Here is a 25,751-nt window from a genome sequence, read left to right on the forward strand (position 1 = left end):
ATCCAAGCATGGCCATTCCTGTTTTTCTCATGGATACCACGAAATTCAAAAAGTTCTGAGGGGTGTGTGTGTGTGTGTGTGTGTGTGTGTGTGTGTGTGTGTGTGTGTGTAAACTAGAAGTCAACTCCAGCTGTTATCACTCAAAAGATGTCCACCTTAGGGTATTTGTTTGATGCTGCGGAGATGGCACGTGTGTGTAAGTATGTGTGGAGGCCAATGTTTGATGTCAGGAATCACTCTCCACTTAATAGATATCTCACTTCATCCAGAGCTCATTGGTTTGGCTAGTCTAGCTAGCCAGCTTGCTCCACAGATCCCCTGCCTCTGGCTCTTGAGTGCTGGGATTCCAGGTGGGCCACTGTGCCCATCTGGCATTTCCGTGGGTACTGACCATCTGAACTCCAGCCCTGATGCTTGCCACACAAATGCTCTACCCACTGAACTCTCTCTACCCCTACCTTGAATTTTGAGATGGTGTCTCTCAATGGGACCTGGGGTCAATAACTGGGCCAGACTGGATGGCCAGTGGCCCCTAGCACACCTCCTGTCTCCAGCTCCCTAGGTCTGAAATTACACACACATGCCACCATGCCCAAATGTTTTCATGGGTGATGTGATGAAGCTCAGGTTCTCATGTTTGTGCGACAAACACATTATTGATGAGCTGTTCCCCCGGCCCCACCCACTTTTCTATGTTTTTAGTGGTAGAATGACACTAACCAAGGGTCCTGAGTTTCCTGGACCTGATGTGACTCCTCTTTGGGAGATGAACTGCTGGAATCTGCCTCTGCTCTCTCCTTCCTATCTTCTGGCTCTCATGCTTGACTGGTTTTCATTGCTTTTTTTTTTTTTCTTGCTCTAAGAAACTAATACTTTGCAAGAACAAAAACATTCCTTAGAATGCCAAACCACATTATTTTAGATCATTGGTTCTCAGCCTTCCTAATGCTGTGACCCTTTAATACAGTTCCTTATGTTATGGTGACCCCAGCAATAAAATTATTTTCATTGCTATTTCATAACTGAACCTTTACTACTGTGATGAATAGTAATGTAAATATCTGTGTTTTCCTATGCTCTTAGACGACCCCTGTGAAAGGGTTGTTTGATCTCCAAAGGGGTTGTGACCCACAGGTTGAGAACCACCATTTTATAGCTACAAAGGGCTTGGCCTGGTCTCCTGAGTTTACCTATCTTGGTTTTTAGCAGAGGATGGCATTTTACAGTTTGTCTCAGCTGGGCTATCTTCATTTCCATCTGGGTACCAGAAAGAAGTAGATTGTAGATGAACAGGCCAGGAATGGCATGCGCTGAATCTGGTCTGAGTTGAAGTGAAGGGAAAGAAGGATGGCCAGAGCTTCTGCACTGATTACGTTCCTTTAAAATTCATATATTGAAGCCATATAATGTGAGTGTATTTGGAGACCACATCTTCAAAGAGGTAAAGTTAAAATCATACCTAATCCAATCTCACAGATGTCCTTATGAGAGATACAAGGGACACACACACACACACACAGAGAGAGAGAGAGAGAGAGAGAGAGAGAGAGAGAGAGAGAGAGAGAGAGAGAACCATAGCTATGGGAAGACACAGGAGGAAGTGATGATCTATAAACTAAGAAGAGACTTCACACCTAGTGAATCTACCGACGCACTAACCCTCCATCTTCTAAAACTGACAGAACAGAAATTCTGCGCTTTAAGGCACCCAGTTGTGTTATGTTTCTAGAGAAGCCATAATACCGAGATCTGATACCAAGGTCCACATGAGAATAGAGATCAGAGGCCAGTGAGCACAGAGAAAGATGGGAACGGAGTAGGACAAAACACAGGATCTTCCAGCATCTGAAGAGCCATCTGGTGCATGTTAGATTCAGCCCTGCAGGAGGCGGGATGCAGACTCAGCTAACCACGCTGCCACTCCTTCAGTTACAGAGTGGGCTCTCCCTCAAGAGATTCAACATGCCTGGTCTGACCAGTTAAAGCTCCCACACGAACCATACAGTCTGCCTGTCCTCCATGGAGGACACTGCATCTGTGAGCAGGGCAGGAAGGAGCTTCTCAAGGAAGCAGAAAAAGGACAAGTGTCCTACACAGGGGTCCTTCAGTGTGAGAATGAGCCTTTGTGGACAGCCATGGTACGTAGACAAAGAACTGGGTTTCTCCAGAGATGCCTGTATCCCAGTTCCCAGCACCCGCAAAGCTCAGTGGCAAAGGGGCTTTACAGATGCAATTAAGGGCTCAGACATTGAGCTGAGGACGTGATCCTGGTCATTTATGGGGATCCAGTGGAATTGCAAGGGTCTTCAGAGAGCTAGGAGCTGTAAGTCATGAAGCATGAGCTGGCAGAGGCTGCCCTGAATGAACTGTGTGGTTCTTACCCTCATCACAGCTCTAGAGAGTCTTTCCCTGTCTGGGAGTCCACATGCCAAGCAACCTTGGACGTGCTGTTCCACGTGTCTTGTCAGCCCAGACAACTTCGAAACACCCAGACAAAATTTGTGTTACTTCTCTGGTCAGTCATTTTCACCATTGTGACAAGGGACCTGAGCAAAGCAATGTAAAAGAGGGAAGCTTGATTTGGGCCAGTGGTTCCTGGAGTTCAGGTTGGCTGGCTCCGTTGCTAATGGACCTCTGAAAAAGCAGACCATCACGGCAGTGGGAGTGGTGGCAGGGGACACTGCTTATCCCGTCTGTGTGGCTCAGAAGAAGAAGAAGACGGCTCAGGGGACCAGCTCAGTCCTTTAAAGACCGTGTATCCAGTGACCTGCTTCCTCCAACCAGCTCCCACCTCCTAACAACCGATGCATCAGCTAGGAATTCATCCATGCATTAATGATGAAGCTCAAGCCTCCATGGACCCATTGCCTTTCAATAGTGCCACCAGCTGTGGGCCAAGCCTTCAGCACATTAGCTTTTAGGGTCATTTTATATCCAAACCATAGCAGCTTGATAATGTCAAATAGAAGTTTCAAGGAAGTTCATATACATTGTTCCAGATGCATTGCCTTGGGCTACCAGCATTCTAGACTTGGCCTGTGTGAAATGGACACTGTTTCATTACCATCTTCAAGATGGACACATAGATAGATGGAATGACAAAAGAGCTTCTCCAAGTCTACAGAGACTACAATCTACTTGAATGCCAAAGCCCCAGGGACTCAGCACCCCGTGTGATAAAGACCCTTGCACGCCTGTCTTGGTCCATGAGGTGAGGCGTGAAACAGTCTTGCTCTGAAACCTCTGCTTATATGATCTGCTTCACTTACAGTTGTGATTTGAGCACTGCTTTGGTTTAACTAGCTTGAGTCAAAGAGCCCTTATGAGTTGCAGCTCAAGCTCTGAGACTGAACACTATAGCGAAGAGGCTATTAAAATAGAATTATGTAAAACCTTTGACTCAGCATTCCCTTCCCTGAGAATGCAGCTTTTGGAAATAAAAGGACAAATCATATAAAACTGCACTTTTAAGGATGATTACTGAAAATTTGTTTATAGTGGGGGTCATAAAAAGTGGATGTCAGTCATAGGGAAATAGATAAACCAATGAACTATAAGAAAACAATGGAATATTATGCAGCCATTAAAATGATGAGCTAGGTACATATGGCATAGCAGGAATTTTGTGCAGTGTAAATACAAGATTCAGATACATGTACATATCACAAGTCATATTTACATGATGAAGGACAAAGTCCCTTGTTTCATTCTATAACCACAAAAGGTGTTAAATAATACCGGCAAGGAAAGTTCCAAATTTAAAACAAAAATGAAATTCTAAACTTACTTCTTTAAAAAATTTTAAAGTTAAATATTGTTGGATAAAGTCTGTCATCAATCATCACTCCCGAAATTAGTGGTATTCTTAGTGAGAAACCCTAAATCTTCCATATAAAATCAGAAATGTAATTTGACATTGTACTATAAGTTCTAACCAAGACACGGAGAAAGAGAAAGAGATCATAACTCTAAGGGTAGAGGGAATGGGATCACTAGTCAGGGATGTGATGACCATATGCCCAGGGAAGAGGAGAACTGACTACCAGGATTCCACAATCAAAAACAGATCTCAGATTGTGAGGGTAAAAATGCCGTGGCAACAGTAGCTTTCACACACACTTCATATGTCCCATCACCTAAGAGACAATCACGTGACTATAGCAACCAACACAGACATTCATAAGAATGTGTAGAGCCATAGGGTTTTTCAAAAATTAATGCAATACTTTAAAAGAGCTAAAAGACTTTAAAAATGGAGACATACAGTATGGCAAAGGGGCGGAATTTCTGTAAGCTAATTTAAAGGTAATCTTGATTTAGAAAAACAAAAACAAAAACAAAAACAAGGGGCTGAAGAGATGGCTCAGTGGTTAAAAGCACTGGCTGTTCTTCTAAAGGTCCTGAGTTCAATTCCCAGCAACCATACGTGTGGCTCACAACCATCTGTAATAAAATCTGGTGCCCTCTTCTGGCCTGCAGGCATATATACAGGCAGAACACTATATATAATAAATTAATAAATCTTAAGAAAAACAATAGCCTATTTTATAAGAAATTGGACAATGTCAGTCTTAAGTTCCTTTGATAAATAAATCTGATAACCTGGAAATAGCTGAAAAAGAACAGTGGTGGCCAAGAAAAACGATACAGTAAAAATTACAGTACTTAAAACAATTTTCTTGAAATTTCCATTATGAAAAGAGTATGCTAAGAATGTATGAGCATACTTATGAAATAGAATAGAAAGTTCCTTAAAAAATATCTGAAGTCAGCATATGATAAAGAAAATATGCCAGACAGTGGTGAAATGAGTCCGTGTATGGTACTGGGCAAACTGGAACCTCAGCGACATAGACACATGAGCTAATGCGAATGGTCGGACTGCTTCTAAACGACAATTACTTAAATAGAGAAACCCAAACTATGAGAGCTCTAGCTAAACACACTGAAGAATCCTAACCTTGGAGTGATGGGAGTTTCAATAACTGTGCTTATTTAGGTATCTCAGAAAAAGGGACTGGTAAATTCAACTCTAAAAACATAGAGATCTCAGAAACGTCGAGAGCGCTGCAGAGCGAGAGGGCAGATGAGAAACTGCACCTTGGAGACCCGCAGAAATTAAGCCACTAACAGAGAAACGAGAGAAAGAGCTACAGAAAACAGAAGCCATGGTGAAGTCAGCAGGTGCCCTCAGTGACACCAAATTTCTCAGGGTGAGTTCTTCCTGCTGGGAAGCGTGGGTATGCACCCCACTCCAGGCATAAGAGCCAGAGAGATGGTCCCTGCTGCTGCTGCTGCTGCTGCTGGAACCTAAATGTGGTGCCTGAATTCAGCTGGGAGAAGAAAGTGGCTCACACACAGCAGGGTGCAGTCAGAGCCCCAGAAAGGGAGCACGGTAGTGAAAGTCAGAGCTTTGCAACACCTTACTCATCCCCACTCTTTCCCAGATGAACAAGAGATGAAGCACAGGCTGTGTGGCTGGAACTTGGAACGGACCCCAAGTCACACAGGCTACGGAGATACAGGGTAAGCATGGTAACGGAGTCTGAACCTCAAAGACCCCCAATACTCTACTGCCCCACGGCCCCAGGCTGTGATGAGCTATATGGCTTGGCAGGAAGCTTGTTGCCCACCTTGATTCAGTATCAATGGACTTAGGAATGGTAAACACAGGCAAGTCCTCAACACCCACTCACAACTTCAGTCACAGGACACCCAGCATAGACCAGCTGACATCTCCTCCACTCCCTCCCCCCCCACCCTCCCCAAAGCACTGGAGTCAGGCTTGTAATCTGTAACCAGGAGGAATCAGACAGGGAATTCTGGCCAAGGGTAGGCATCAACCACAAAATCCGTCTCTCTGGAAGGCTGCCTGACTTAACTTGCACCACTCCACTTTGGGAACTGATTAAAAAAAAAAAAAAAGACCACAAAGAGAGAGAGAAACCAAGTCTTCCTGGTCAGGAAAAATACTGGGATCACAGGTTTGTTTGTTTGTTTTTCCATTTTACTTCATCTTATTAATTTTCTAATTTTTTAATTTAATTATTTACACTTTTGTACTTTGATTGTCCCATTGCTATGTTTTAACTTGTCTGTGGCTGGAAACGGCTCTTAAGCCTGTCCTTTCTCTACACTAATATTGAATATTTTCTGTGTACTCTGGAATTCCTGAGTCATACACTTTCCTTCTTATTCTGACTTTGCCTACTCTGGAATTCCTGAGTCATACACTTTCCTTCTTATTCTGACTTTGCCTCTTCTCCCTCCCTTCCCTGAGCTCTACTCACTTTACTTATTGTTATCTTTAGCCCTATAAAAATGATATACTATAATTTCCCCAACCGGTAGTGCCCTGTAGTCAACGCTAGGAACGCTGTCAGATCGTTACATTTGTTCTTGCAGTTGGATCTCCAAAAATAAATCTAAGCCAACCCAACTTCCCAGGAGGACTCACATAAAATAAATCAAACAAAAACAGTGGGGATGGAAGGGACAAAACTGGAGGACGCATCCATCCCTGCACCTATGTAAAACACAACAGAGGGACACAAAAACCACAGGACAGCAATCCACCACGAAACCTTGACAAGCTCATGACTTCTCAATGCTAGAAAACAGGTAATGGGGTAGCTGAGATGTTGGGAAAAGATGTCAGAGTTCAGCTTTTACCGAAGACCAATGACGGTATAAAGGACTCGAAAAAGATACAGGAAAGGAGGACATGGATGCAGGTCCCAGACAAGCACATTAAAAGTGAATGGGACTGTCAATAACACAGAAAAAAACTCAAAGTAAAAAAAAGAAAATGTCAAGGAAATTGAGATTCCAAAAAGAGTCAAACAGAAGTTCCAGAAAGAAAATAACCTACCAATTAAAAAGCACAATGGACAGCACTGTGAACACACAAGATCAAGATGAAGAATGAATTCCAGGGATGGAGGACAAGGTTGAGACAATTATGCATTCAGACATCTATACATTTAAAAAAATTAATGAACATTATAAAAACTCCCAAGAACTCCAGGACATGTTCAAAAGACTAAACTAAGAAGTCATAAAGTAAAGGAAGGAGATAAGACAAAGTAAAGAGATTTAGGCAAGTTCCAGGACAGCCAGGACTAATCAGAGAAATCCTGTCTCAAAAACAAACAAACAAGATATAAAAAGAAAATTTTAAATAATCCTCTGTACCTTATCAGATGACAATGGACTAAAACTAGGACTCAACATGATAATACTCAAAATCTACACAAATTAATGAAGCCTGTACAATATACTTGTGAATTAGCAGTAGGTCCTTGAAGAAATCTGAGAAGAAATTAAAACTTCCTAGAACCAAATGACAATGGTAGCATGGTTCACCAGATCCTCTGGGTGGCAGCCAAAGCAGTTCTGAGGGGAGGAATGATAGCTATAGGTGCTCACATTAAAGAATCAGAGATCTAAACAAAAAACAGGAAGCCAAACCCAAAGCCAATAGAGGGCAAGGAACAATAAAGATCCGTGCTCAAATGAATGAAATAGGACAAATGAAAAAGGATAATACACAGAATCAGTGGGAGAGTTAGTTCTTTGAATAGATTAGGATGATTGACAAACCCTTAGCCAAACCATTGGAAAGAGAGAGGAGACCCAAATAAGCAAAATTAGGGATGAAAATGGAATTGTTATAACAGACTCCAGTGAAACCCAAGAGATCATTAGAGAATAGCATGAAAATTTAAATTTTATGTTCCAAAAACCTGGGAAACATGGAAGTCATGTTTTATTAGTCAGAGTTTTCTAGAGTTACAAACATATAGAATGAATCACTCTCTCTTTCTTCTCCTTCTCTCTCTCTCTCTCTCTCTCTCTCTCTCTCTCTCTCTCATGTTTGTGTGTGTGTGTGTGTGTGTGTGTGTGTGTGTGTGTGTGTGTGTGTAAAGGGGATTTATTAGAATGACTTACAGGCTGTGATCCAACTAATCCAGTAATAGCTGGCTATAAATGGAAAGTCCAAGAATCCAGAAGTTTCTCCATCCACAAGGCTGAACATCTCAGCTGGTCCTTAGTAGATGCTGGAATTCCAAAGATGTAGGCTCTAATTCCAATGAAGGAAGGGAATTTGCTATCAAGGCAAGAGCAAGCAGGCAAAGAGCAAAAGTGTCTTTCTTCCATGTCCTTATACAGGCTTCCTGCAGCAGAAATAGCCAAGATTAAAGATATGTCTTGCCACCTCAAAATCAAGATTAGAAGTGGATCTTCAAATTAAGCAAAGAAGAAGAAGAAGAAGAAGAAGAAGAAGAAGAAGAAGAAGAAGAAGAAGGGAAGGAAGGGAGAGAGAGAGAGAGAAGGAAGGAAGAAAGAAAGAAAGAAGGAAAGAAAGAAAGAAAGAAAGAAAGGAAGGAAGAAAGGAAGGAAGAAAGGAAGGAAGAAAGAAAGAAAGCCGGGCGATGGTGGCGCACGAGCCGGGTGGTGGCGCACGCCTTTAATCCCAGCACTCAGGAGGCAGAGCCAGGCGGATCTCTGTGAGTTTGAGGTCAGCCTGGACTACCAAGTGAGTTCCAGGAAAGGCACAAGGCTACACAGAGAAACCCTGTCTCAAAAAACCAAAAAAAAAAAAAAAAAAAAAAAAAAAAAAAAAAAGAAACCCTCACTGCTTTGTGATCCATTTTTGATTCCAGATGCAGTTAAATTGACAACCAAGAATAGCTGGTCATCATACACATGATCTACCAAAATTAAACCCAAAAGATTTAAATAGACCCATAACAAGTCATGAGATTAAATCAGGAAAAGTCTCCCCACAAACTAAAACCAATTCCTACAAACTCTCTCTCTTTTTTTTTTAAAAAAAAAAAAAAACAAAAAAAAAAAACCAGGGTCTCACTGTAGCTCTGATTTACATGGAATTTACTATGTACACCAGGCTGGTCTTGAAGTCACAGAACTGTCTGCTTCTGCCTCTTGAGTGCTAGGATTAAAAGCATGCACCACCACATCCAGCTAATTTGTATAGACTTTTAAAGGTACAATACCAAGACTTCTCAAGCTTACCCACAAACTAAAAAGGAAATGAATACTATTAAATTCATTCTATGAAACCAGTATTACCCTAGTACCAAAAACCAGATGAAGTCCCAACAAAATAAAATGGATCAATTTTTCTGATGAACATAGATGTAAAAACTCTCAACAAAATATTTGCAAAATAAGTTCAAGAATCCATTAAGAATATCATAAAATGTGATAAGTGGGCTTCATCCCAGAGATGCAAGTTTGGTTCAATAGATGCAAATCAGTAAATTTATACACCAAACAAATAGATTTAGGATAAATCAGAGGATCATCTTGATAGATGCAGAAAAGACATTTGATAAAGTTCAACCTTCCTTATAGCAAAAATTCAGAGAAACTAGGAATAGATTGAACGTACCCCTATATAATGAAGGCTATATACAACAGACTTATGGCCATATTATACTAAATGGGAAAATTTAGAGCATTTACTCTTAAATTGGAATAAAACAAGTATGCCCTTCTCTCCTCTTACTCAATATAGTGTTTGTAATGTTAACTGGAGTAATACCACAATAGAAAGATATAAAAGGGATATTTATAGGAAAGAAGTCTAATTATCTTTATTTGCAGGTGACATGATTCTATACTTAATAGTCTCTATGAACTCCATCAGAAAACCTTTAAATATAACAAATACCTTCAATAAAGTTTTGGAATACAAATTCAACATGCAGTAATCAACATCTTTTCTGTATGTCAATAATAAATTTGCTAAGAAAGAAATTAGGAAAAACATGCCATTCACAGTAGTTAAAAAAAATACTCAGAATAAACCTAACCAAGGAGATTAAGACCTCTACAATGAAAACATTAAGATACTGAATAGAGAAATGGAAGGAGATCCTGGACATTGAAAAGACCTACCATACTCGCAGATTCTCACAAATAATAGTGTGTAAATGACTGTATTCCTAGAAATAATCTAAAGATTCAATACATTCTCCATCAGAATTCCAATGAAATTCTCCACAAAACTAGAGGAAACAAGCCAGATGGAAAGAAAAAGACACAAATAGATGAGGAGTCTCAAGCAGAAAGAACACTGCTGAAGATAATACAGTACTTGACCTCAAAGTATACTACAGAGCCATAGGGACAAAAACAGTGAGGTCCTGGCACACAAATGGACATGTAGGTCTATGGAACATAATAGAAGGCATGTAAATAAACCCACATGGTTGTGGCCACATAAGTTTTGACGAAAGTGTCAAAAGCATACACAGGAAAAACCTATTCAGTAAATGATGGTGGCAAAATTGGATTGCCACCTGGAGGATAGTGAAAATAAACCCATAACTCGTGTTCGGCACAAACAAAGATTTAAAATGGATCACAGATCTCAATTTAAAATGCAAAACATTGAAGCTACTTGAGGAAAACGGAAAAACCACTCCAAGATGTAGACATAAACAAACTCTCTGAATAGGACCTCAAGAATTGACAAATGAGATCACATGGAATTTAAAGGCTTCTGCACTGCAAAAGAAGCTATCCAAAAAGTGAACACATGACCTAAGAATGGAAGAACAGCAGTGCTTCAGATAAGAGGGTAATAACTAAAATATATAAAGAACTGTAACATTTAATAATAAAACTATCTATTCATATATGGACTAATGAACTGAGCACATAGTTCTCTAATGATGAAACATAAATGCCAATAAAATATTTTTAAAGTGCTTTAAAAACTGGCTATTGAAATGTAAGCTAATATAACCTTTTTGTAAAAATCTTTTATGACATGTATCAATAATTTTGAAAATATACAGGTGATACTGCCAGTGTTTTACATGTATCAGGACAGTTAAATCTCATTAAGCCATACTAGGTAGGTATTATTATTATTAATGTTTTGGTGATGAGGTTAACAGTAATAAAATTTGAGTTGATCTTGTTGTCGTCTGGACAGCTAGTAATTTTCAGAGCTAGAATTTTTGTCAATGAAAACTGACCTCAGGGTTGGCTCACTTTACCACCACATTGTGCTGCCTTTCCATTTATATATGCAGATCTACTAGCTAAGATCTGTGCCCAAAGGTATATATCACTAGGTATGTATTTATCCTAGGAAATATTTGTATAATCTGTAAGGGTATAATTTACTTGTAGTAATGTGTACAAATCTCAGGTGATTATCTCAATGAATAGATCAGATAAATATTCCCATGATGAAGTTATTGGGCATTTCAGTGCCCCAGTAGACCCTGACATGTCTCTTCTTTACCAGTGGCAACCCAGAGGCAATGACCATCCGACTTCTTTTTTTTTTTAAAGATTTATTTATTCATTATGTATACAGATTATGCCTGCATATATGTCTGCAGGCCAGAAGAGGGCATCAGATCTCATTACAGATGGTTGTGAGCCACCATGTGGGTGCTGGGAATTGAACTCAGGTCCTCTGGAAGAACAGCCAGTGCTCTTACCTGCTGAGCCATCTCTCCAGCCCCGACCATCCAACTTCTATTGACACAGATCAATTTTGCCTATTAAAGAACTTTATATAGTTTTTTGTTTGTTTGTTTGTTTGTGTTTTTGTGGAGTTTTTTTTTTTTTTTTGAGACAGGGTTTCTCTATGTAGCCTCGGCTGTCCTGGAACTCATTCTGTAGACCAGGATGGATTCAAACTCACAGAGACCTGCCTGCCTCTGCCTCCCGAGTTCTGGGATTAAAGTTGTGCACCACCATCACCTGGCTTATAGTTTTAATAAGTATTGTATTATAATTGATTCTTTCATTAAACTTGGTGTCTGAAAAACAAGTGTTTCACCTTGTTAGCCATCAGGAAAGGGCAGGTTAAAAGTGCTCTAAGATTCCAGCTAGCCACAGTCAGAATGGCTGCTATCAAGAATACAAATGACAACAAATGGTGACAGAAAGATGGGAAAGAGGAACTCCTATTGCTGTTGGTGAGAATATAGACTTGTGCACCCATTATGAAAATCGGTACAAAAGTTTCTTAATGTACTAAAAGCAGAGCAATCATGTGACCCTGCCACACCACTCTTGGCAGTAGACATAGAGGACTCTACCCTACCACAGAAATAGCTGCACATCCATATTTACCACTGCTTTATTCGTTATAGCTAGGAAATGAGTCAGCCTGGATGTGCATCAACAGAGGACTGGATGGAGAAGAAAATACACACACACACACACACACACACACACACACACACAGAGAGAGAGAGAGAGAGAGAGAGAGAGAGAGAGAGAGAGAGAGAGAGAGAGAGAGAGAGAGGTCTATGGGGACAGCATGATATATCAAAAGAGAATAAAAAAGACAAATCAGGAAAGACTACTGAAGGTCAAACTACAGCGTCTAACTCCCTGATTCAGGAGGGGCATGAACAAAGGATACAAACAGATCTGTGCTGAAAAAGGACTGTTCCTCACACATATTAAAAGATGCCCAACCTCCTTCATTCTTTTAAAAGGAGAAGCAGTTCAAACTACCCCAGACTTTCGATGTTTTATTAGATTGGCAAAACTCCAAATGTTTGGTAAAATAAAATAAAACCAAATGTATTTGGCAGAGACACAGAGAAACAAGGGTTCACAAACTTTGCCAATGGAAGGAGAAGCTGGCACATGCCCACGGAGATCAAGGGCTGTATGTGCTAAGGGTACAGGTTCTGGCTCAGCAATACAGCCAACAGATGTGCTTGTAGTTGGAGGGAAAGAGTCACAGTCTGCACGAGGAGTTACTCCACCCAGCATGTCTCAAAGAGCTGAAATTTGAAAACAAGTCAAATCTTTAACAAGCTAGAAGCATTTGCTAAGTTCTAGATTTTGATCTTAGAAATAAATGAAATAAAATATGATACAGGCATTAAAGTGAATTAAAAGTTCTTTAGGCTCTGACTGCAAAGATTTCCACCATATGGTTAAATGGGGAAAAGCAAGCTTTAGGAGGATGTGTATATGCTGGCATCAGTATAAAAAGGGGGAAATAAATCCTCATATGTATAAAAGCCCTCCAGGGGGAGTCACAGTAGATTAATAGCCATGGTTACCATTCAAACGCCAACTTTGCTTTTTGAGGTATGGGAATATATTACCTATTCAAAAATTAAGCAGATAAATACTTGTTTTGCAAAATTTTCTGCATTGATTTACTTTTTGCCATCAGCATTTTTCATTTCTATCATAAGAGAAAAGTTGTTTATATTTGAGGGAAAAAAGGAACATTTGAGTGCAGGTTTTGAAGTTAGACTAAGTGCCTTTAAATTCTGTTTCTACTTTGAGTAGCTGTGTGGCCATGGGGAAGGCATTAAACCCCCGAAGGCTTACTTTTAAAGTGTAAGGCACCTGTACCTCTTGGATTGTTGTGAGGATGTAAAGCGCTGGGCCCACACTCAGCCCTCAATGGACATCACTTATTACCTGCCCCTCCCAGAGTTCTAACGGAGAGGAATATACAAGGTATGGTACCTAGAGTTACCATTGCAGCCCGATGCTCATGAATATTCATGTGCTCCTGCCTCTCCAGTCTCTGGATTGCCCATCGAATGACGCTGGCCTCACTGATGGCCAGTGTTCCCTGTCTTCTCAGCAATGTCTCACAACCACCTTTCTTGACAGTATGTCGTCATAAAAGAAAGAAAACCTGGCCGCTATAAACAATGATAAATGAGCCGTTGTTTACCCACCTCACACTGCTACGCTCTCCCTATTGTAAACCTCCAGCTACTACTGGTAGTCAGTGGAGTTGTCCTCATGGCCGAATCCTCTGTGGTCAGATCTTAGTGTGAATTAACAGTTCTACCCAGAAATCTAAAACTTCCAAGTGACTAGAATTTAGAAGGCATGTGAAATGTGTATGTCTGTGTTTCAGCTTCTCCTCCCCTACGTACAGTAGTACTTGATTTGAACCTAGACATAATCACTCATGCGTCATTTGTCATTAGTTAATATAGCCAATAGTTACTTTACTCGGTGACTGTTTATGTTTGTCTCTGTGCCTGGCATGAAGAAAGATGAATCAAAGTTATGACGACTTTAAAAACTGAATGACGCAAGAGAAATCCAAATGAAAATAATCATTAATTACAGACCTTTTCATTTAGAATATTCCTATATAAAAGATTATTGTAGTAATAATTTACATAATAAAATGGAGACAGGGAAGGCAAGCCTACGTGTAGAGAGCGAGTTTCAAACATTTTTGAAATGCACATTGCATTATTCATAAATAATGCATGCTGTTGTTAATCACTCTTATCTTCAGTATAGGAGTTCTAAGAATGTTTACTATGCAATGCTTCATAAACATAGTTTAATTAACATTTGCAGATATAAATCTCCCTTTCAAATAAGATAATCTATAATTGAAGTCTCATTAGAGCCTGGAGGAAGGGCTTTGGGGAGGCGTGAGGCACGATGCATGCTTGCTACCTCATTCATTTCATAGCCTTTCAACATCAATGCCAGTCTCCTGCTTTGCAGGCCATGCAGCCAGGGCTGAGGCAGAGACGGAGCACACCCAGGTCTTCCTCCGCTGTAAACAACCACATCCCAGGGCTGCTTGCCTTTTCCCCTTTGCCCTGGTGTCCCATTTCCCCTTGTCCTTTGAGGTAGGCTTTAGGGAGGCCAGAGGCCAAGACTGGACATAATCGTGGCTATTGCACAGAGCACCAGTTCCTGGCCACAGTAGAGCCTACTTTTTTTGCCATGGCCTCCTCATGTAGAGCGTTAGAAAAGAGTGCAAGTTGGAAAGATGGCTCAGTGGTTAAGAACACTGACTGATCTTCCAGAGGACCTGGATTTGATTCCCAACACCCACATGGTAGCATACAGCCATCTGTAAGGGATCCAGTATTCTCTTCTGGCCTCTGTAGGCACCAGGCATGCATGTGGTACACAGACATACAGCCAGGCAAAGCATCCCTAAACATAAAATAAATAATAACAATAATTTTTATAGAGGAATAAAGCTCTTCCAAGGAGGGGCTAGTGGCTGCAGGAGATGGTCTACTTGTCAAACCTTCATAAATGACCACTCCATTTATGATATCTGATAATAAGAGAGGGTCATTATTTCACACCCCAGGCTCACCTGACCTAGCCTTCAGGAATCTCTTCTCTCAGCAGCCTCTTAGTTCTACTGACAAGATTGTTTCCAGTGAAGTTTGGTTGGCAGTGTCTGTTTTAGACCCTCACTAATTTTTCATGTGGACACCAACTAAGCTGGAAATCCTACTTCAGTAACTTGAAGGAGTTTCTAGATTGCCCGTGCATTGCCAGTCTAGGCATCATTTGGCTAGATTGTTGCACCTTCCTCCATGATAGCTATAATCCTTCTAGCATGAAGGCGCTCCCAGTTGGTCTGGCAGAAACACTAGGGGAAGAACTCAGGAGCACAGGGTGAGAGCACTTCTAGAGCCTGGTACTGTGTGTAGGTCTTTCTGATTCTGAGAAGTACATGGTAATAGGTGGGTTGATGCGGAGATGTCTTGGGGGATGATGGAGTCTCTCAGAGTTTTGTCTTTTCCCTCCAACTATCTGTGAGCTTTGACTGAAGAACAAGTCACGTGGGGAAACTTCAGCAGGCATATGCCACAAAAGTCACGGGAAAATTCCAGCTTTCTGTCAGACAGGCAGGCCTAGCCAGTGAGCGGTGCAGGCCAGTCCTCGGGATTGCCTTCTCTTTTCTCCCTGGACCCACTTCAAGGTCAATTACAATGGCACTTCTGTAGTGCAATGAACATATAAAACCTTGAGATAACCCCATCTTTCTGAATAGAAGGATGAGAAAAATCAGCACGTGCTGTACACAGAACATGGAGGGAATTCTTATCATTTTTCTTTCTCTTTTTGCTCCTTGTTTCTCTGTGAAAGCAGGCACAGAAAGCCCATGTTTATAGCTAGAAGGGTGGTAAATGATGCTGTGGGAAGCCAACAGGATTAACACAGAGGGGGGAATAAAAAGGAAGAGTCCTCACATTTTCATCTGATTCAATCCAAGTCTCAGGCTCATCCCAAATGAGCATGCGCAGAGCACACCATGAGCCGCACCAGCTTTAGGAAGTGAGCTGCCACACACACACACACACACACACACACACACACACACACACACACACACTGCTTCCCCACATAGGAGAAGCACATCTAAATAGCCAAGACTGAAAACTGGGTCACACTGGAACCTGCTGCCTCACATGGCAGGACAGGCTCCTGACCTGCCCAGGAAACAGAAGAAAAAAAAAAGGCTGTTTTCTCCTGAAGACTTTAGCAAGACCTGGAGTCTCACTGCAAATGAGACTCACACACAAATTGTTCAGGGTAAAAAAGTCCGAAATACTCAGCATACAAAGGGCGAGGCAAAGCTATTTCAAGTAAAAGACAGATGCCAGAAAGCTTGAAAGCAGCTCATGAAATCACTGATTTAGAGGGCTGAAGGTAGAGGGATGCTCGCCAAAACATTTGTGAGGTCCTGTGTTCTATTCCCAGTACTACAAAACAACAGCAACAAAACGTATTTTAAAAAAGAAATCTACAAAATAGAGCATGTCCCAAGGACAGACAGAAGAGAATTTAACTGAGTTCTCATTCTCTCTCTCTCTCTCTCTCTCTCTCTCCTGTATCTCATTAGTCAAAATGTTCCCTCTTGGAGATGAACTCATCTTGAATTTTTATTGTATTACTCAGCTCCCTTGGCAAGTCCTTGGCAAATAAGAGAACACGTTCTGTATCAGGAACTTGAAAACTTTTCCATAAAGCAGTGATGGTAAAATGTAGGGTTTGTGTGCCACAGTTTCCTTCACAGCTGCCCAGTTCCACCATTATAATACCCACGCAAACATGCTCCTTGCTCAAGTAAGTGTCCATGGCTGTATGCCAGTAAGACTCCATCCCAAAACATGCAGCAGGCTAAATTTGGAGCACGGGTCCTAGCTTGCTGATTTCTGTTTTATGGGATAATACTTCATCCAAATCAAGAAGGGGCAAAGGGCTCAAAAAACCTCAGGATGATGGAGTTGGGGATGAAAGCAGTGAAGCCTGTAATTATGAATCAATTTTCATCTCTCTTGCCATAAATAATGTACATTGATCCAAGGCAGTGTTATGCAGAACATTATGCCAATGAATGAAGCGTTCTGTATGCCCAACACACAGATGGCAGAGACACTGTGGATAAGGAGGCCAAGCCATTGCCCTCTCCAGAGTGAAAAGGATCCAGAACACTAAGGCTATTGCAGAGTGTCTGCATAATCTCCCAAGGGTAGTGCCATGTTGAGGGCACAGTGTGGGTCACAGGTGGTGATTGGTTGGCTTTCAACAGCAGTAGGTACACAATTCTTTAGGAGGAGAGAAAGCGTATGGTACTTTTGCAAAGCTTCCATTTCTACTACATGGTCACTGTGTTGCTTGGTCCATAGCAGAAACCAGAATAACCCTTAAAAGATGATGGCCATGTACAGTGTATGGAATTCTGGCTGCTGATAGATTTCTTGGCCATTGATACATTTTAAAAATCTATTTTAGCTGACATGGGTGCTGGGAATCGAACTCAGGTTCTGTAAGATCAGTATGTGTTCTTAACTGCTGAGCTGTCCCTCCACTCCCCTCATCTCCATTGATTCTTTTTTTTTTTCTGATGGACTTTAATATAAAAGCCAGAGATGCATATCATCTGTGGACTTTCTTAGAGCTCCATGACATACGTCTTCCTCAGACCCCCTTAGCCATTGATTTCCAGTCTTGTTCTTTTTAGTCCCATCCTTCCCATTACTATCAAATCTATACATCTTTACCTTCAAGTTGCCTTTCCCTCCATATGAAGTGATAACGGACCCACTCTTGACAGCTCTGCTCACAGGGAGGTTTCCCTTCACACTTTCCCTCAGAGTGATACCCAGTGGCACTGTAATGCAGCAGCTGTCCATTTCCCACTCACACTGACATATTGCTCAGACTCATCAGTGACTTGGGCCAGAATTCTTTTTTCCTTCATTAATCAAGTGTGAAATTCCCTCCTGGTGACAGGTAGGTATGAACGAGATGTATCAATGCAATTGTTGTGGAACAATTTCCTCTGAGATTGGAACATCCCATCCTGCAAGGAAGCTCCTTAAGCAGGAAGATAGTAGCTTCAGGAAGTCCCTAAAATTGACCAGATTCACTAGGCCTCTCCCTGCCAGAGTAAACAATAAAAGCTGGGAGTCCTCAGACTAACAAAGCTGCATAGAAGACAAACCAGATCAGCTGCCTGGAAGAGGGTTAGAACAAAGTCACTTGGAAAGGACACTCTCCAATCTATTGAGCTTCCTGCAGGCTGTGAAGTGTGCTCCAGGTCCCACTTGTTATGTGACCCATGCTGGGTGGCCTTCGGTGATGCAGCTCTCATTGACTCACTTCTGCTCCTGTAAGTAAACCCTCAACCCATATTCCTGTAAGGAACTTCAACAAAACTCACTGGTTCACCAAGTTGGACTTTGGTGGTGTCCAGACTTTGATCTGTCATGAGTTCCCTATCTGGGGTGAGTAGACATGTGTGTGTTGCAGCTGTCTCCCCAAGAAAAGTTTTGTCACACAACAGCAATGAACACAGAGACTGTGGGAGTGTGAGATACCTGATTTGTAATGTCCACATTCTACTTGCACCCAACCAACAATAAAGCATTCTCTATATGCAACGTTTGCTCTTGTGCCTGCTCTGTTTGCTTTAGTGGACATCCGGGTCATGGAGGAACACCTGTTCATAGATATGGTTAGGTACATAGGTGTCTACTAGAAACCATCTACACACTAGGAGTAGTTTGTCAAACTTTGAATGTCTCTGCTCAGAACCCTGTGGTAACTTGTCAGAGAACCCACACTTTGTTCAAGCTGCTGACAACCTCCTGGAACTGTAGCTAATAGGGCCTGGCCTATTGAAGAGCTACGATGTTCCAGGTCATCTTTGAAGTCTTCTGAGTCAACCCATAAATGCATTATAAAAAAAAAAATCATTGTTAAATGTAGTATATACTCTCTTCAAAGAGGGGCACAATTGTGCTTCTTTTTTTTTTTTTTTTTTTTTTTTTTTTTTTTTTTTTTTTTGTTTTTCAAGACAGGGTTTCTCTGTGTAGCTTTGCACCTTTCCTGGAACTCACTTGGTATCCCAGGCTGGCCTCGAACTCACAGAGATCCGCCTGGCTCTGCCTTCCGAGTGCTGGGATTAAAGGCGTGCGCCACCACCGCCTGGCATGCTTCTTTCTTAATGAGCATAAGAGGTCTGAAAAACACTCATCTTTTACATTAGAATGAAACCTCTGCTGTTTTATTAACCATAGGAACTCTGAAAACTTCAAGCATCAGGTCTTTGTACTCCAATTCCAACCAAGGGCATTTATATTTCATGCCAGGGTGAGTAAAGAAACCTCCATCTCTGGTTCATCCACTTTAGGTAACATAACACCATCAATATACTGGAGCAATGCGGTGTTCTGTACAGTGTCAAGATGGTCATAGTTTCTGAAGACCATGTTAAAGCTAGGGGATAGACAGTAAGCATATACTACTAGCCTCTTCCTGTAATGACATACTGCCTTCTGTTCTTCTGAACACTATATACCAAGAGGATAGCATTCCCTAGATCCATAAGAGTAAAATATAGACCAAGGATATGCAGAAATTCTCCAGCAAATATACCCATTTGGCTTACTAGTTGTAGTTAAGACAATGATTTGGTTGAGTTTATGGCACTCTGCTTACTTGTGAACTGTGGTACATTCCTCAGTGCTCATTGTCATATTAGCCAGCCATATTCAATATTTCAGATCCATCACAACAGAATATAAAACAAGCTCCAGGCATGCTTGCCAGAGCATTGAATCTCAAGTCAGAGTGAGTTCCCTGTATCAACAAATTCTTCACTAACCAACACATGTTCTGTGCCCCCATCCCTCCATACTCTAATTCCTCCAGCATCTATTCTGGTACCTCCTGTTCATTTGGGTCTTCTAAATAACTTCAGCCAGGCACAATAATTGTTTTGCATTGTAGACTATTCTTTAACCAAAAGTAGAGTTTGTCCTCTCTTCCTCGGGCTGAGCTGACTCCTGACTCTATTTGTTGGCCTGGAAGCAATGGTGAGTGGAGGAGGATACTGACCATAATAAACCCCATCTCTTAGGGCATTTGTTTCACATGGAATCGGTCTAGGGCAACTGGGTAGGGTAGGCTGGTCTCTAGCAAATGAGGAAGTGGCAAATCAATGTGAGGTGTGTTAACATCTGTAGACCCACCCCTAGAAATGTCCACATTCCATGCTTCAAGGCTTCACTCTTTCTGTATCAGGGCTATTTTCACATAGGAGGGCCATCCACACTGTACCTAAAACCACTACCTTTTTCAAAGGACTTTGTAATGAGAGTCTAGCCCTAGACGTTCATCTTGGAGGAATTTATACTAATAAAACCCATCAGCTATTAATGGATTTTTTCAGAATCTCTCACACCGGCTTTAAGCAAGTAGCTCCAGCTGCGGGTAACCACTTGTAGCTACGGTCAGTCGGGCCTGGGGCCTAGGCCAAGCTAGGTCCGAGCTACAGAGCCCAGTCTGCCGCCAAGCCAAGCCAAGTGGTTTTTAATGAATTTGCCCCACATTGGGTTCCAAATTTAGATGTAAGTCTTATTAAATAAGAAACACAGAGCCAAATGCAGAGTTACAAGCCCAAGAGGTCAGAGTAGTAGCTGAGAGCTGATACTAAAAACCCTTTCTTACCCTTCACTGCTGCTGTCATCCTTCCCCTCAGAAAGAGACCTCCTTCCTGTGTATCTGTCTTTTTATTGACTTTCTGTTCTGCTTTCTCATTGGTTGTAAACCCAACCACATGATCTCCTCATCACTGCCTGTCTATACAGACCTCCAGGTCTTCTATGGTTGGTGCTGGGATTAAGGGCGTGTGTCTCCATGTTGGCTGTATCCTTGAACACACAGAGATCTACCTGTCATGCGATTGGGATTAAAGGTGTGCGCCACCACCGCCCAGCTTCTGCTATGGCTTGCTATTAGCTCTGACCCCTAGGCAGCTTTATTTATTAACATACAAATAAAATCACATTTCAATACAAATAAAATATCACCATAATCAGCTGTTCAATCTGCAAACACCTTGTCTCCTGTGTGTGGCTTTGTTTAGTCAACCTAGGTAAAAACTCAAGTACTTGTAATCCTGTTGTATGTCCATGGTTATTGACAACCAGTGTACTATTCTTGCCTTCTGATAAATAAACAAGGAAATCTTATTGGAGGTCTGTTTCCTTGAACCACTTCAGAAACCAACTATGTGAGCCCAAGTTTCTCAGAAAACAAAATCCACTCCAAAGCCCATGTGCTTCTTCAAATTTGGGACACTGAAGATACAAGAAAGCAGCATTGGGGCACAGGGATGAAAAGCTGTCAGTGGCAACCCACTACTACCTGGACACTAGTTCACAATGAGCTGTGATGAAATTTAGCCACTCAGAAGGCTCAGTCACTCAATCTTGTTGGCCTCCTCCATACAACTGGGTCTTTGGGCCATTATAGCAAAAGAAACTGATGGTGGTGATGCTCCAAATTGCTCCCCAAACCCTCTTTGAGGCTGTCCTTCCTGGTCTTTCCAGGGTGTGCTTGGAAAACTCTGTAAATGTGTACTGTAGAAACTACATGCTCTGGCTTGCCTTGGTCAGTGGGTCCAAAGGGGCTCCCAAGAGGTCAGCATACTGTGAGAGTAGTTTAGGTGGAGTAATGTAGCCAAATTACTGGGTGACAGGTGAGACCAAAAAACCTGACAAGGTACAATTATATGATGTGTCTAAAAGAGGGAAAAATAAGATGGTATGCTCTTTGGGAGATGGTTGGATCCCAAGGGCTCAGACTTAATCAGTGGGTAGATTCTTAGCTTCATGGGCTAAGAATTGTGGATGCTCTAGAGAGTGAAGCTTAATTGGAGAAAGTAGGTTATTGGGGGTATGCTCTTGAAGGGTGTGCTTTGTCCCTGGATCTTTCCTCTCTTGCTCTTTGCTCTCCAGTTGCCTTGATCTGTCATGCACTCCTGACCATGACAATCTGTCTTGCCACAGGCTCATAGTGGTAGAGTCAAGTGACCCTGAACTGAAGCTATGAGCAAAACACACCTTTCTGCCTTCTACATGGCTTCTCTTGGGTGTTTTGTCATAGCATCAGAAAGCTAGACATACTGACGAATTCCCACTCAAATGTCTAGATGGAACTGTGTTTCCCTGCTCTGTGTTCCTCATTCCAGAATGGGTGAGGAGACCTTATCTTACTCCATGTATTATGCTGCACAGACACCAACTCTGTCCTCATGTAGCTCCCAGATGTGCTGAATCCTTCCCAAGGATAGGTGCTATTTTGTACTACTGTGTGCTCGCTCAGCAACCAGCACAGTGCCACTGTGTAATAGAGACTCAAATGTGTGTTTGTTCAATGGAGTAAAATGAACACAACAGGGCTGAAAATAAAGCTACTTTTTTTTATAGCAATCCATTGTGCCAGTTAATTGAAGCATTGTGCAGTGTTTTACACATTTTTCAATGCCAGTCTCTCCTCTCCTGCTGTTCATCAAATTGAAGTGGCATATTCAGGTGATAAAAAGAACTCCCCTTGGGCAGAACCTAAATATAAACATTCTAAAACACTCTTTTTGCTTACATCTGCTCTGCTAGTCAAGTGAACTTCACACAAGTCCTCAAGTTTTGCATACTTCCCCCTTTTCCCGGAGTTCATCCATCGAGGCAGGAGGGCCGAGACCAGCAAAGTTACTCATTCCCCTTGCTCTTCATGGAAACGTAAATCGGGTCATAAGGAAAAGTCATTTGGAAATTTGATTGCTCAGTGGGTTCATCCATTCTGTGTGCTGTGGGAGTGAATCTCAGCAGCCCCTGTCTTGTCATTCCTGTGTCCCTGGGATAGAAGATGACATTGTGCTTAGAGATTTCTTCAGACCCAATCTCACTTGATTGTGTTTGGAAAGACTGAGACCAAGTTGACTGAAGACTGAACTCCAGATATGAAGAGTACCATGATGCATCAGCTAGATCCAAAGCAGGTATGATATCTGTCACATTTCCACACATTTCCCCTGTGAGGAGGGAAAGGTTGTCTTACTGCTCACGTGTGGTTCATGGTCCAATAAGTAGCATAAGTACTACTTGAAACCTTGTTGCAATTTTGCCATTGTGGTCCCTGTCCCATACCTACTAAATCAGAACTCAGATTTTAGCAAGATTCCTAGATTGTTATAAGTATATTATAATAATTTGAACAACACTGATCTGGGCCCCAAGTGCTCTTTATGGCTCAGTCTGGTAAATAGGCATGCGGTTTGGCTGTCGCCATTCCCATCCATCACTTTGAGAACAGTAAACACTCTTTGAACCATGAAGCATAGAGCACCATTATTCTTTGCTCTGGAGGAGTTTACTGAAGGAGAAAGGAAATCACAGTGTCTCTAAGGATCGCAAGGTCGAGTCCTCCTGTGGACAGCTCTATTAGTAATTATGGGTGGTGGATAGCCAGGTTGCTAAGATACACAGCCAGTTTACAGTGAAGTAATAACTCAAGATGCCACAAACCTCAAAAGGTTCCCCGTCTCCTATGGTATGAGCTATGGCTGGTATCTCATTCATAGCTTTCCACCTAGATAAAATAGTGAGAGACAGGAGACAGTATGTTTCTGGGCTAGTTGAAATTCCTCAGGTTACTTTCCCATTCACAAATACATGGATTCTGCTGCCCTTACCTCCCTTGGCCTCTGCTTTCCTCCTGATGTCTTATCTTCATGGTCTTCCCCTTCTTCCCTGCTTTTCATTACTCTCAGCATCACTTTGGACCGATAACTTGGAGATGCTGAGATGTTATCCTGTCTTACCCATCATTTTACCTTCTCTTGGTAGCTTATTTGGGCCCGTATTGTTTTACTGAGTGTAAAAAATGAAGTATTTGCCAATAGACCTAGGCAAAGGAAGCTTGACATTTGCTGGAAAAGAAAGTTTATGTAAAACTCCCCTTCACCCTTGAGTCATGAATGTGAAAGCCCATCCTTACGTTTTAGCAGACTATGAGCCATCTTAGTCTTTTCCACAAGAACTACTAAAAAAAGAAAAATGTTCCTCCATTTTTTTTGACCAAATGGTTCAGTGTCCTCTGAGCAAATATTTGAACTAAGTTTTAAATGCTTGTCTGCCCTCAGAATGCTGGGCAACATACCCATGACCTCTGTGTGTACGTGGGATCCTTTTTGAGATTAAAAGCAGGTACAAAAACTGACTACCACAGATGATATAAAATAGCTAATTTACCAAAGATACATCAAGGTCTCTATTCTTACCAAATACTGTCCTAGGTTCTGGGGATAGAGGCATAGAAAGAGTCATTTTTTTCTAAGAGTTCATTATTATACCATGTGGGAAGTTGGCAGCTGGTTGCATGCAGAGAACTATGTGAAACAGGAGGAAGGTCAACTAACTGAGTCAGAAAGAGCCAAGTGTGGTGGGGAATGAGGAGGACTGTTGAGATTTCCAGGCGGCAGTCTGGAAGTTGAGTCAGGGAATGACAAGCTCCAGTTAGTTCAGATGGTGACTCAACACACACCCAAGCACTTCATGCAAATCAACACACAGGTTGATGACCTCAATTGGGGATTAAACTTACAGTCGAGGAAACAGAAGTCCATGAGGTATGTGGCTGCTTTGTCACATACCTGCTCCATCAAAAGCTAGGACCAGGATGTAGAATGCTTTCTGCTAATTGTGATGACCTGAAGGGTAACTATGTGACTTGGTACAGTTGCTTTACCTGGAAATCCACAGTGTGGGGAACTCCAAAATGTGCATTAGCTTCATAAGAGAAATTGTGAGGCACAAAGCTTATCTTTAGAAAAATGTCAAACCCCCAAGTTTTGGGGAAATAGATGCAGGAAAACATTAAATCCAGTGTCAGTATAATAAAGTGAGCTTCTGTGTATTTCCTAATCCCCTAAGACTACAATACTATCATTATTTATTTTAAAAATTGAATTCATTTGCAACATGCATGCATATTGGGAGAATAATTTAAAATAAATTCCCGGAGTATACCATCTCCTAGAATGGTTGTCACCCTGGGTCACTGGCTTTAAGACCTTGAAGAAGAAATGGAACCCAATCCCATCAATAGGGTTATTTCTCATCTTTCACCAGATAAGAGGATTTTTGAATCATTAGCAAATTAATAATTTTTCAAGCCAGGCTTTGGTAGACAAAATGAATTTCTGAATTCCTTGAGCTCCTACCAATCTGGGGCTGTTGCACTAGTTCTTAGGAGGTTTGTGAAGTGTGAGTGGGAAAATCCACTTAAGAGTTGCTGAGCATGAAGTCTTGGACTCACAGGAAAGATGGAGAAAATTGACCTCTTTAAGTCTAAAGAGTTGTAGGAAAAAGTTAGAGGCCAAAAGAAATCCAGAGTTAAAGATATGGCTGTGTTGCTGCCATTTGTCTCTGAGGAGAGTCTTGAATGGGCCCAGAACTAAGGTTGTGTTCACGTGCCTTCACCAGAACCTCTCTTTGCAGCTGTGTTCTTTGAGAATGGCCCTTTCCTTGGTAGGGACCCAGTGAACATTAATGATCGATCACAAGGAGACACCTGTCAGCAGATGAGTCAGCACTAGGAGACAGAAGCAGTGAGAACAAGCCACCCAAGGGGCCCTCTTGGCT

Source organism: Peromyscus eremicus, chromosome 1 (assembly GCF_949786415.1).
Source record: "Peromyscus eremicus chromosome 1, PerEre_H2_v1, whole genome shotgun sequence".
NCBI lineage: Eukaryota > Metazoa > Chordata > Mammalia > Rodentia > Cricetidae > Peromyscus > Peromyscus eremicus.